This window comes from Tachyglossus aculeatus, chromosome 1 (assembly GCF_015852505.1).
Source record: "Tachyglossus aculeatus isolate mTacAcu1 chromosome 1, mTacAcu1.pri, whole genome shotgun sequence".
In the NCBI taxonomy this organism is placed as follows: Eukaryota; Metazoa; Chordata; class Mammalia; order Monotremata; family Tachyglossidae; genus Tachyglossus; species Tachyglossus aculeatus.
In genome coordinates this window covers 13,740,133-13,754,258 of record NC_052066.1, presented here as the reverse complement: position 1 = coordinate 13,754,258, position 14,126 = coordinate 13,740,133, and positions in this window count along the sequence as shown.

Genomic DNA, 14,126 nt, shown 5'->3' with positions numbered 1-14,126 from the left:
GTACTTTCCAAGCACTCAGTACAGTGCTCTGCACATAGTAAATGCTCAGTAAACACAATTGAACAGAACTGAATTGAATTAAAGACCTCTCAGGGTGATGTGATTTTAATAATGCTTTGAAGTTGGGGAGAGTGATGATCGTCAGATGTGAAGAGGAAGTTCCAGACCAGAGGCAGGATGTGCACCAGGAGTTGGCAGCAAAATAGATGAGAGTGAGGTACAGTGAGTATGTTGGCTTTAGAGGAGCAAGGTGTGTAGCTTGGGTTGTAGAAGGAGAGGAGCGAGGTGAGGTGGGGGGGCAAGGTGATTAAGTGCTTTAAAGCCAAAGGTGAGGAGTTTCTGTTTGATGGTCGATGGGCAACCACTGGAGGTTCTTGACGAATGAGGAAACATGGAGCGAATGGTTCTGTAGAAAAACGATCTGGGCGTGGGCAGGGAATGTGTCTGTTATGTTGTTGCACTGTACTCTCCCAAATGCTTAATACAGAGTAAACAGAAAACAGTAAACACTCAGTAAATGCAATTGACTGATCAGGGAAAGACAGGAGACTGGGAGGTTAGAGAGGAGGCTGAGGTAGAGGACAAGTGCTTGGATCAGTATCACAGCAGTTTAGATGGAGAGGAAAGGGCAGAATTTTTTCAATGTTCTCTGGAGCACATGCTCCTTGTGGGCAGGGAGCACATCTGCTAATTATGCTGTATTGTACTCTCCCAAGCACTTAGTACAGTGCTCTGCACATTGTAAGCGCTCAATAAATACAATAGATTGATGTTGTGAAGGTAGAACCAACAGGATTTGGTGGCAGATTGATTATGTGGGTTGAATGAGAGAGATGTGCGTACAATAATGTCATCATTATTGAAATCTCACTCCCCTCCTCAAAAATCTCCAGTGGCTACCAATCAATCTGCACATCAGGCAGAAACTCCTCACCCTCGGCTTCAAGGCTGTCCATCACCTCGCCCCCTCCTACCTCACCTCCCTTCTCTCCTTCTACAGCCCAGTCCGCACCCTCCGCTCCTCCACCGCTGATCTCCTCACCGTACCTCGCTCTCGCCTGTCCCGCCATCGACCCCCGACCCACGTCATCCCCCAGGGCCTGGAATGCCCTCCCTCTGCCCATCCGCCAAGCTAGCTCTCTTCCTCCCTTCCAGGCCCTGCTGAGAGCTCACCTCCTCCAGGAGGCCTTCCCAGACTGAGCCCCTTCCTTCCTCTCCCCCTCGTCCCCCTCTCCATCACCCCATCTTACCTCCCTCCCTTCCCCACAGCGCCTGTATATATGTATATATGTTTGTACATATTTTTTTACTCTATTTATTTATTTATTTAATTTATTTGTACATATCTATTCTATTTATTTAATTTTGTTAGTATGTTTGGTTTTGTTCTCTGTCTCCCCCTTTTAGACTGTGAACCCACTGTTGGGTAGGGACTGTCTCTATATGTTGCCAATTTGTACTTCCCAAGCGCTTAGTACAGTGCTCTGCACATAGTAAGTGCTCAATAAATACGATTGATGATGATGATGATGATTATGGATTCATGAGACAGGGTGGATGGTGGTTCTGTCTATAGTTATGGAAAAGTCAGGGATAGGACAGGGTTTGGGTGGGAAGTTGAGGAGTTGCATTTTGGACTGGTTTAGTTGAAGGCAGGAGGAAATCTGAAACTCCCGAAAAGGAGAGAAATCAAGTGTGGAGATGAAGATTTTGGGAAGCAGCATGGCCTCATGGATAGAGTACTGGTCTGGGAATCAGAAGGAACTGAGTTCTAATCCTGGGCCCTCCACTTATCTGCTGTGTGACCTTGGGCAATTCCCTTCACTTCTCTGGGCCTATTCCCTCATCTGTAAAATGGTAATTAGGACTGTGAGCCCAATGTGGGGCGGGGACTGTGTTCCACCCCATTTGCTTGTATCTACTCAAGCGCTAAGTACATTGCCTGATGCATAGTAAGCGCTTAACAAATACCGCAATTATGAATAAATACAGCTGGATAATTTCTATCTTGAAAATGTAAGCTCCTCACTCTATCCTTTCCAATGCCTGTGCAAATCCTTTCTGAGATCATCTCACCATTCAGAATCAGGTAATAATAATAATAATAATAATAATAATAATAATAATAATATTAATGGTATTTGCTAAGTGCTTACTATGTGCCAGGCACTGTACTAAGTGCTGGGGTGGATACAAGCAAATCGGGTAGGATGCAATCCCTGTCCCATGTTGGGCTCACAGTCTCAATTCCCATTTTACAGATGAGGGAATTGAGGCACAGAGAAATGAAGTGACTTGTCCAAGGTCACGCAGCAGACAGTCCATTCTCTATCAACTATGCCACACTGCTTCCCTATTTTGAAGTACTTTGAAGCTGCTACCTGTTACAGACATTTCTTATTCCTTCATTCAATCGTAATTATTGAGCGCTTACTGTGTGCAAAGCACTGTACTAATCGCTTGGAAAGTACAAATTGGCAACATATAGAGATGGTCCCTACCCAATAATGGGCTCACAGTCCAACAGACTATCCTATCCTGCCTTGAGTTCTGCATCAGCCTCCTCGCTGACCTCCCCGTTTCCTGTCTCTCCTCTCTCCAGTCCACATTTCACTTTGCAGCCCAGATTATTGTTCTGAAAAAAAGTCATTCCAAATCTCCCCACTCCTCAAAAAGAATGCTTGTTTGCAAGATAGGGGGTTGAGGCATGTAAGACACATCAGCAGCCCCCAAACTTTATAGTATCAGAGCTTGTCAGTTTTTATTTTCAAATCCACCTATGTTTATACTGAAGAGCTAATGGAGTGTATAAAGTCGCTTATGTGTGGGAGCTGAGGAGAATATGAATGTGGAAGGAAGAGAATTACCCAGAAGTTCTAAGAACTTTAGAAACTACATGACCTAGTGGATAGAGCCCGGGCCTGGGAGTCCAACGGACCTGGGTTCTAATCTTGACTCTGTCACATATCCGCTCTGTGTCCTTGGGCAAGTCATATGTACGAACATATATACATATATACAGGTGCTGTGGGGAAGGGAAGGAGGTAAGATGGGGGGATGGAGAAGGGGACGAGGGGGAGAGGAAGGAAGGGGCTCAGTCTGGGAAGGCCTCCTGGAGGAGGTGAGCTCTCTGTAGAGCCTTGAAGGGAGGAAGAGAGCTAGCTTGGCGGATGGGCAGAGGGAGGGCATTCCAGGCCCGGGGGGATGATGTGGGCCGGGGGTCAATGGCGGGACAAGCGAGAATGAGGTACGGTGAGGAGATTAGCAGCAGAGGAGCGGAGGGTGCGGGGTGGGCTGTAGAAGGAGAGAAGGGAGGTGAGGTAGGAGGGGGCAAGGTGATGGAGAGCCTTGAAGTACCTATTTATTACTCTATTTATTTATTTTACTTGTACATATTTTATTTTATTTTGTTAGTATGTTTGATTTTGTTCTCTGTCTCCCCCTTTTAGACAGTGAGCCCACGGTTGGGTAGGGACTGTCTCTATATGTTGCCAACTTGTATTTCCCAAGCGCTTAGTACAGTGCTCTGCACACAGTAAGCACTCAATAGATATGATTGATTGATTGATTGATTGGTTTATCTTCTCTGAGACTCAGTTCTCTAGTCTGGGAAATGGGGATTAAGACTGTGAGTCCCTTGTGGGACAGGGACTGTGTCGAGTTACTGGCACAAAGTAAATGTTTAAAAGTAAGCATTTAACAAACACCATAGAAAAATATTTTATGATGATTGAGCCAATCTCTACTACGATGAGCATCTGGAAGGAATCACTAGATCAAAAACGTTGGTGACAACTTTTTTGGTATTTCCTAGGCCTCAGCTATTCCTTGGTTTTCTCCTCCCTTGACCCCTACTCTCTCCACCCCCTGTCTTGCCTTCCTTGTCTCCTGTCACTGCTGGAATGACCACTGGTTGACAGTTTTTAAAATCTTGTGCTTCAGACTTTTACGCATGCTCAGACAGATGGTATAGAGCCTTTTCCTTTTCCAAGTTTATTTTCCTTACTGCTAATAGCGATGCTAATGATGCTGATAATTTTTACTTTTCTTAGCTTCCTCTGAAGAACTCAAGATTGATCTCACCACAAGTTATGAAAGGAGTGATTAAAATGGAGATGATGCTTAAATCCATTTAATTGCCCTGAGAAACTGGCCTGTGTCTAAAGCCACCTAAGCATTTAAGGGCTCACGATGGAATATAGAGTCAAATGTGTACATTTTCTATGTTATAATATTTCTTCCTTTCTGCAATGGATTTAAAAATCTGTCTCCCCACTAGATTATAAAAATCTTTGAGGATAAAGATCAAAGATACTAATTCTATTGGAGTCTGAAGACCTGGATTCTAATCCTGGCTCCACCACTTGACTACTGTGTGACTTGGGGCAAGTCACTTCACTTCTCTGGGCCTCAGTTTCCTCATTATAAAATGGGAATCAAATCCTACTCCTTAATACCTAGTCTGTGAGCCCCACATGGGACAGGGACTGTGTCCAACTTGATGATCTTATATCTACCCCAGTGCTAAGAACAGTGCTTGGCACATAGCAAGTGCCTAACAAATTCATTCATTCAATCGTATTTATTGAGTGCTTACTGTGTGCAGAGCACTGTAATAATAATAATAATAATAATAATAATAATAGTATTTGTTAAGCGCTTACTATGTGCAAAGCACTGTTCTAAGAACTGGGGAGGTTACAAGGTGATCAAGTTGTCCCATGGGGGGGCTCACAGTTTCAATCCCCATTTTACAGATGAGGTAACTGAGGCAAAGAGAAGTTAAGTGACTTGCCCAAAGTCACACAGCTGACAGTTGGTGGAGCCGAGATTTGAACACATGACGTCTGACTCCAAAGCCCGTGCTTTTTCCACTGAGCCATGCTGCTTCTCACTAAGCGCTTGGGAAGTACAAGTTGGCAACATATGGAGATAGTCCCTACCCAACAACGGGCTCACAGTCTTCAGTTGCTACAATTGCTTGGGGGCTCTTCCAAGCAGCAGCATGGCATAGTGGATAGAGTATGAGCAGGGGAGTCAGAAGGTCATGAGTTCTAATCCCGACTCCGCCACTCGTCTGCTGTGTGACCTTGGGCAAGTGATTTCACTTCTCTGGGCCTCAGTTACCTCATCTGTGAAATGGGGATTAAGAGTCCAAGCCCCATGTGGGACAGGGACTGTGTCCCACCTGATTAACTTGTATCTACCCCAGTGTTTAGAACAGTGCCTAGCTTGTAGTAAGTGCTTAATGAGCATTATTACTATAGCAAGCACTGAATAAATACTTGACCGATTAATTACTCACAACATCCCTTAGCATCATCATCAATCGAATTTATTGAGCGCTTACTGTGTGCAGAGCACTGTGCTAAGTACTTGGGAAGTACAAGTTGGCAACATATAGAGACAGTCCCTACCCAACAGTGGGCTCACAGTCTAAAAGGGGGAGAAAGAGAACAAAACCAAACATACTAACAAAATAAAATAAAAATAAAATAAAATTAGCACTTTTGAACATGTCTTATTTGCACTATCAATAAATGGTGTATATCGAATACTTGGTATGGGTAGAACACCGTATTTAGCCCTTTTGACATAGTAAAATACAACAGAGTTGGTAGACGTGGTCTATTATTTCTTTATATCCCCCCTCCCTTCTGTGTCACCTATGAACTTGGATAATAATAATGATAATGATGGCATTTATTAAGTGCTTACTATGTGCAAAGCACTGTTCTAAGCACTGGGGAGGTTACAAGCTGATCAGGTTGTCCCACATGGGGCTCACAGTTTTAATCCCCATTTTAAAGATGAGGAAACTGAGGCACGGAGAAGTTAAGTGACTTGCCCAAAGTCACACAGCTGACCATTGGCAGAGCTGGGATTTGAACCCATGACCTCTGACTCAAAAGCCCATGCTCTTTCCACTGAGCCACGCTGCTTCTCCATTCTGCTTCTTCTGGATTTGACCCCTTTAAACACTTAATGGCTCTTCCCTCAGCCCTCAGCACTTAAGTACATAGCCATATTTAATCTTAATATCTGTCTCCTTCTCCAGACTTAAAGCTCCTTGTGGACAGGAAACAAGTCTACTAACTCTGTCATACTGTACTCTTCCAAATGCTTAATACAGTTATCCGCAATGATCAATAAATAACACTGATGGATTTGCTTTTGTGTCTCTGAGTCATTTCAAATGACTGAATTCAATCTTCTGGAATTTACTTTCATGTCTGCCTCCCCTGTAGGGATCATGTCTTCTAATTCTGCTGTTCTCTGGCAAGTACTTAGTGCTCTTTCCTCAGTGATCTTCACTTTTGACTGGAAATCCAAAGTGGAAAAAGGACTGTGTTTGATCAGATTAAAATGTACCTAGCCCCGTGCTGAGTACAGCAACTGGCACTAAATAAGCCCCTAATAAATATCACTCGTCACTTAATGAGATAAATAATGATAATAATAATAATAATAATAAGTAAATAGTAATGTTTACTTTACTTATATTTACTTAATGTTATTTAAGGCTATCAATCGATTAATACTTAATATTAATTTAATATTTAATGTTTACTTATAATGGTTAATAATAATAATAATAATAATAAGCCACTAATAAATGTCACTTGATGAGAAGCAGCATGGCTCATTGGAAAGAGCACGGGCTTGGGTGTCAGAGGTCATGGGTTCTAATCCCAGCTCCACCACATGTCTGCTGTGTGACCTTGGGCAAATCACTTAACATTTCTGAGCCTTAGTTTCCTCATCTTTAAAATGGGGATTAAGACTGTGAGCCCCACGTGGGACAACCTGATCACCTTGTATCCCCTCAGCACTTAGAACAGTGCTTCACACATAATAAGCGCTTAACAAATGGCATCATTATTTTCAACCAGTCAGTTGTATTTATTGAGCACTTACTATGTGCTGAGTATTGTACTAAAACACTTGGGAGAGTACAATATCACATTAATCAGACATATTCCCTGCCCACAATGAGCTTCCAGTCTACAGGATGATAGAGGCCTTCCCAGACTGAGCCCCCTTTTTCCACTCTCCTTCCCCATCCCTCCCCGACCTACCTCCTTCCCCTCCCCACAGCACCTGAATACATGTTTGTACAGATTTATTACTCTAGTTTACTTGTACATATTTACTATTCTATTTATTTTGTTAATGTGGTACATCTAGCTTTATTTCTATTTGTTCTGATGACTTGACACCTGTCCACATGTTTTGTTTTATTGTCTGCCTCCCCCTTCTCGACTGTGAGCCCATTGTTGGGTAGGGACCGTCTCTATATCTTGCCAACTTGTACTTCTCAAGCGCTTAGTACAGTGCTTTGCACACAGTAAGCACTCAATAAATACGATTGAATGAATGAATGATAGAGGATCACAATAATAATAATAATAATAATGAGGGTATTTGTTAAGCATTTACTATGTGCCAAGCACTGTTCTAAGCGCTGGGGAAGATACAAGATCATCAGACTGTCCCACGTGGGGCTCACAGTTTTAATCCCCATTTTATAGATGAGGTAACTGAGGCCCAGAGAAGCTAAGTTGCTTGCCCAAGGTCACACAGCGGACAAGTGACAGAGCTGGTATTAGAACCCATGTCCTCTCACTCCCAAGCCCATACTCTTTCTGCTAAGCCACGCTGCTTCTCTATTATTGTTACTGCAGGAGGTATTCATTAAATGTCATTAAATGACACAGTTGGGGTTCAGCTGGGAGAAAGCAGCCAGAATCAATCAATCAATCGTATTTATTGAGCACTTACTGTGTGCAGAGCACTGTACTAAGCACTTGGGAAGTACAAGTTGGCAACATAAACGCTTAGTACAGTGCTCTGCACACTGTAAGCGCTCAATAAATATGATTGATGATGATATAGAGGACAGTCCCTACCCAACAGTGGGCTCACAGTCTAAAATGGACCAGTCTGGCACACAGCTATTGGCCCTTTCCTGGCTCTACTAAAATAGAGATTTTGAGATGTTCATTGGACTTCACTAGTAGGGGCCTTGAGAAAATCATGTAATTCTGCTAGAGCAGAGGCTTTGAGGTCATGAGATTGCTTGAGCACGGGCTGTAAGAAGATCAGCAGAGTAAGATATGGCTGGGGTTAGTTACACAAGTGAAGCAGCGTGGCTCAGTGGAAAGAGCACGGGCTTTGGAGTCAGAGGTCAGGGGTTCAAATCCCTGCTCCACCAATTGTCAGCTGTATGACTTTGGGCACGCCAGTTAACTACTTCTCTATGCCTCAGTTCCCTCATCCGTAAAATGGGGATGAAGACTGTGAGGCCCCCCGTGGGACAACCTGAACACCTTGTAACCTCCCCAGTGCTTAGAACAGTGCTTTGCACATAGTACGTGCTTAATAAATGCCATCATTATTAAGTTAGGGACCGTCTTTGTAGGATCGTGACATACTGAATAGAGCATGTGGCTGGGAGTCAGCAGGTCAGGGGTTCTAATTCCGGATCCACCACTTGTCTGTGGTGTGGCCTTGGGCAAGTCACTTCACTGAGCCTCAGTTCTCTCATCTATAAAATGGGGATTTAGACTGTGAGCCCCAAGCTAGACAGTGACTGTGTCCAACCTTATTTGCCTGTATCCACCCCAGTGCTTAGTATAGTGCCTGACACATAGTAAATCATCATCATCATCAATCGTATTCATTGAGCGCTTACTGTGTGCAGAGCACTGTACTAAGCGCTTGGGAAGTACAAGTTGGCAGCACATAGAGACAGTCCCTACCCAACAGCGGGCTCACAGTCAAGTATGTTGCCAACTTGTACTTCCCAAGCACTTAGTACAGTGCTCTGCACACAGTAAGCACTCAATAAATACGATTGAATGAATGAATCCGGCACTCTCCCAAGTGCAGTGCTCTACATAAAATAGGTGCTTAATAAATTTGATTGATGAATAATATCTTTATAAAACTCCCAGGGCACAAGATCCTGCCCCTTCTACCCCAACCCCAGAACCCTTTGTAATAATAATAGTATTTGTTAAGCGCTTACTGTTCTAAAATCTGGGGTAGGTACAAGGTAATCAGGTTGTCCTACATGGGGCTCACAGTCTTAATCCCCATTTTACAGATGAGGTAACCGAGGCTCAGAGAAGTTAAGTGTTTTACCCAAGGCCACACAGCTGACAAATGGCAGAGGCTGGATTAGTACCCATGTCCTCTAACTCCTAAACCCTGGCTCTTTCCACTAAGCCACGCTGCTTTGTCAATGTTATTGTTGCCGAGGAGGGTTTATACACACATCAGAGTCACAAGTTCACACTTAATGATCTTATGATGACTCCTCTTTCATACATAATGAGCTGTAAATGATGCTGACATAAAAAACCCAGCAAGATTTCTTCAAGCTTGTTATATTTTTCCCCTCGTAGGATTTCAGATGAGGATAAATTAACAAGTGAGTCATTTCAAATGACTGAATTCAATCTTCTGGAATTTTCTCTGGAAAACGGAAACCTCTGACATTTCACTGCTCTAGTAAGCAATCAGAAAACAAGGCTTGCTGGGGACAAATCTCTGGCTTGCTGTTGATTAGATCAATCAATCAATCAATCGTATTTATTGAGCACTTACTGTGTGCAGAGCACTGTACTAAGCGCTTGGGAAGTATAAATTGGCAACATATAGAGACAGTCCCTACCCAACAGTGGGCTCACAGTCTAAAAGGGGTAGACAGAGAACAAAACCAAACATACTAACAAAATAAAATAAATAGAATAGATATGTACAAGTAAAATAAATAAATAAATAAATAGAGGGATTAGATGCCTTCATTAGGTTGTGGTGCTTCCAGGAAAGATGTAGGGCTTTGATCTGCTGGACTCTGACCACTTTGGCTTTTAGCTTAGGGTCATAGAAATCCTGAGAAGGAGGAGAGGAATGAGTTACATTCTAGCACTCTGATATCCATGGGTGGTTCCTTTGAAACCAGGGAGAATTCCGGGGAAATATCAGGGGCTAAAGAGGAGGGCAAGAGGCATGATAAGGTTCTTGGCCCCAACGTATTCAGTGAACTCCAAAGGTCACAGAAAGTTCAGATATTCCCAAATCTCTGACTTCATGAGGATGAGGACAAAGAAACTGAGAATGTGAAGGTCAATTCACAGGTTGAGTAAATTACATTTTGGAAAACACAGATACAAGCCACACAGATTTACAAAAACAGGAAAAAAAATACAATCAGGGCAAAGTTCAATAACAGAAAAGGCAAAGAATTACAATTTAAAAATGAAAAGTGATGTCAAAATCAGTTGGTGAAAGAAGCAGTAGCCCGCTGTTGGGTAGGGACCGTCTCTATATGTTGCCGACTTGTGCTTCCCAAGCGCTTAGTACAGTGATCTGCACACAGTAGGCGCTCAATAAATATGATTGAATGAATGAATGAATAAATAGTGGATAGAGCCTGGGCCTGGGAATCAGAAGGTTATGGGTTCTAATCCCTGCTCTACCACTTGTCAGCTGTGTGGCCTGGACAAGTCACTTCACCTCTCTGTGCCCCAGTTACCTCATCTAAAATGGTGATTGAGACCGTGAGCCTCCCGTCGGACAGGGACTGTGTCCAACCCGATATGCTTGCAACCAACCCAGTGATTAGTAATAATAATAATAATAATAGCATTTATTAAGCACTTACTATGTGCAAAGCACTGTTCTAAGTGCTGGGGAAGTTACAAGGTGATCAGGTTGTCCCAAGGGGGGCTCACAGTCTTCATCCCCATTTTACAGATGAGGTAACTGTACAGTGCCTGGTACACAGTGAGTGCTTAATAATACTTTTAACAATAATTTTGGTATTTGTTAAGCGCTTACTATGTACAAAGCACTGTTCTAAGCGCTGGGGAGGTTACAAGGTGATCAGGTTGTCCCACGTGTCCCATTTGACAGATGAAGGAACTGAGGCCCAGAGAAGTGAAGTGACTTGCCCAAAGTCACACAGCTGACAAGCGGTGGAGCGTGGATTTGCACCCATGACTTCTGACTCCCAAGCCCGGGCTCTTTCCACTGAGCCACGCTGCTATTCATTCATTCATTCAATCGTATTTATTGGGGGCTTACTGTGTGCAGAGCACTCTACTAAGCGCTTGGAAAGTACAAGTTGGCAACATATAGAGACAGTCCCTACCCAACAGTGGGCTCACAGTCCAGAAGGGGGAAACAGACAATAAAACAAACATACTAACAAAATAAAATAGAATAAATATGTACAAATAAAATAAATAGAGTAATAAATCCGTACAAACATATATACCGGGCTTTGGAGTCAGAGGTCATGGGTTCGAATCCCAGCTCCACCACATGTCTGCTGTGTGACCTCGGGCAAGTCACTTAGCTTTTCTGAGCCTCAGTTACCTCATCTGTAAAATGGGGATTAAGACTGTGAGCCCCACATGGGACAACCTCATCACCTTGTATCCCCCCCAGAGCTTAGAACAGTGCTTTGCACATAGTAAGCGCTTAACAAATACCATCATCATTATTATTATTGTGCATATATACAGGTGCTGTGGGGAGGGGAAGGAGGTAAGGTGGGGGGATGGGAAAAGGGAGGAGGGGAGAGGAAGGAGAGGGCTCAGTCTGGGAAGGCCTCCTGGAGGAGGTGGGAAGGCCTTCTGCTACACCCTGCATCCCGCGCTTTGCCCCCTGTACTCCGCGCCCCGCCTTCTGCACCCCATGCACCGCCCCTGCACCCTACAGCCCGCGCTTCAGCCCCTGCACCCTGCACTTCGCCCCCTGCAAAATACCCCCTGCACCCCCCACACCGCCCCTACACCCTACATCCCGCGCTTCACCCCCTGCACCCTGCTTACCGCCCCTGCACCATACAATCAATCAATCAATCAATCGTATTTATTGAGTGCTTACTGTGTGCAGAGCACTGTACTAAGCGCTTGGGAAGTACAAGTTGGCAACATATAGAGACAGTCCCTACCCAACAGCAGGCTCACCGTCTAGAAGGGGGAGACAGAGAACAAAACCAAACATATTAACAAAATAAAATAAATAGAATAGATATGTACAAGCAAAATAAATAAATAAATAGAGTAATAAATATGTACAAACATATATACACATATACAGGTGCTGTGGGGAAGGGAAGGAGGTAAGATGGGGGGGATGGAGAGGGGGACGATGGGGAGAGGAAGGAAGGGGCTCAGACTGGTAAGGCCTCCTGGAGGAGGTGAGCTCCCTGCCCCTGCACCCCGTGCTCCGCCCCCTGCACTCTACACCTTGTAGCCCGCCCTCCGCCCCTTGCAGCCCGCCCCTGCACCTTACACCCTGTATCCCGCGCTTCACCCCCTGCACCCCACACCCCGCCCCTACACCCTACATAATAATAATAATAATAATAATAATAATAATAATAATAATAATAGGCATTTGTTAAGCACTTACTATGTTCAAAGCACTGTTCTAAGCGCTGGGGAGGATACAGGGTGATCAGGTTGTCCCATGTGGGGCTCACAGTCTTAATCCTCATTTTACAGATGAGGTAACTGAGGCCCAGAGAAGTTAAGTGACTTGCCCAAGATCACACAGCAGACATGTGGTGGAGTCGGGATTTGAACCCATGACCTCTGACTCCAAAGCCCGTGCTCTTTCCACTGAGCCACGCTGCTTCTCTGCACCCCACACCCCGCCCCTGCACCCTACACCCTGCATCCCATGCTTTGCCCCCTGCACCCTACACCCTGCACCCCGCGCTTTGCCCGCTGCACCCCAGGCACCAGCTCCACCCCCTGTACCCCACACACTGCCCCTGCACCCTACACACTGTACCCCGCGCTCCGCCCCTGCACCCTAAATCCCACACTTCGCCCCCTGCACCCCACGCCCCGCCTCCGTCCCTGCACCCCGCACTTCGCCCTCTGCACCCTACACCCTGAGAGGTTGTGGGTTCAAATCCCGACCCCGCCACTTATCAGCTGTGTGACTTTGGGCAAGTCACTTGACTTCTCTGGGCCTCAGTTCCCTCATCTGTAAAATGGGGATGAAGACTGTGAGCCCCACGTGGGACAAGCTGATCAGCTTGTAGCCTCCCCAGCACTTAGAACAGTGCTTTGCACTTAGCAGCGTGGCTCAGTGGAAAGAGCCCGGGCTTTAAAGTCAGAGGTCATGGGTTCAAATCCCGGCTCTGCCAACTGTCAGCTGTGTGACTTTGGGCAGTTCACTTCACTTCTCTGTGCCTCAGTTACCTCATCTGTAAAATGGGGATTAAGACTGTGAGCCCCCCGCGGGACAACCTGATCACCTTGTAAACTCCCCAGAGCTTAGAACAGTGCTTTGCACATAGTAAGCACTTAATAAATGTCATCATTATGATTATTATTAATAAATGCCATTATTATTATTATTATTATTACTACTACAATACCCCAATTACTATTACTATGTGGGACAGGGAGTGTATCCAACTCGCTGTTGGACACAGAGAAGCAGCGTGGCTCAGTGGAAAGAGCATGGGCTTTGGAGTCAGAGGTCATGGGTTCAAATCCCCACTCCACCACTTGTCAGCTGTGTGACTTTGGGCAAGTCACTTAACTTCTCTGGGCCTCAGTTACCTCATCTGTAAAATGGGGATTAAGAATGTGAGCCCCACGTGGGACAACCTAATCACCTTGTATCCCCCCAGTGCTTAGAACAGTGCTTTGCACATAGTAAGCGCTTAATAAATGCCATAAAAAACCCCCAAAAAACCCCTCAATTTGCTTGTTTCAACCCCTGCACGTAATCCATTGCCTGGCACATAGTAAGTGCTTAACAAATATCATAATCGTTATTATCATTATTGGACAATGATAATTAATAATCATGGTGGTAATTGTTCTAAATCCTGGGTAGATACAATGTAATAAGGTTGGACACAGTCCTTGCCCTACATGGGGCTTACGGTCTTGATCCCCATTTTACAGATGAGATAACTGAGGCAGAGAAATTGAAGTGACTTGCCCAAGGATGAGAAACAAGTGCAATAGACACTCAAGAGATGATCAGAGTATAGCTTGTTGGAGGTAGCATGGCCCAATGGATAATAATAATAATAATAATAATAATAATAATAATAATGGCATTTGTTAAGCTCTTACTAT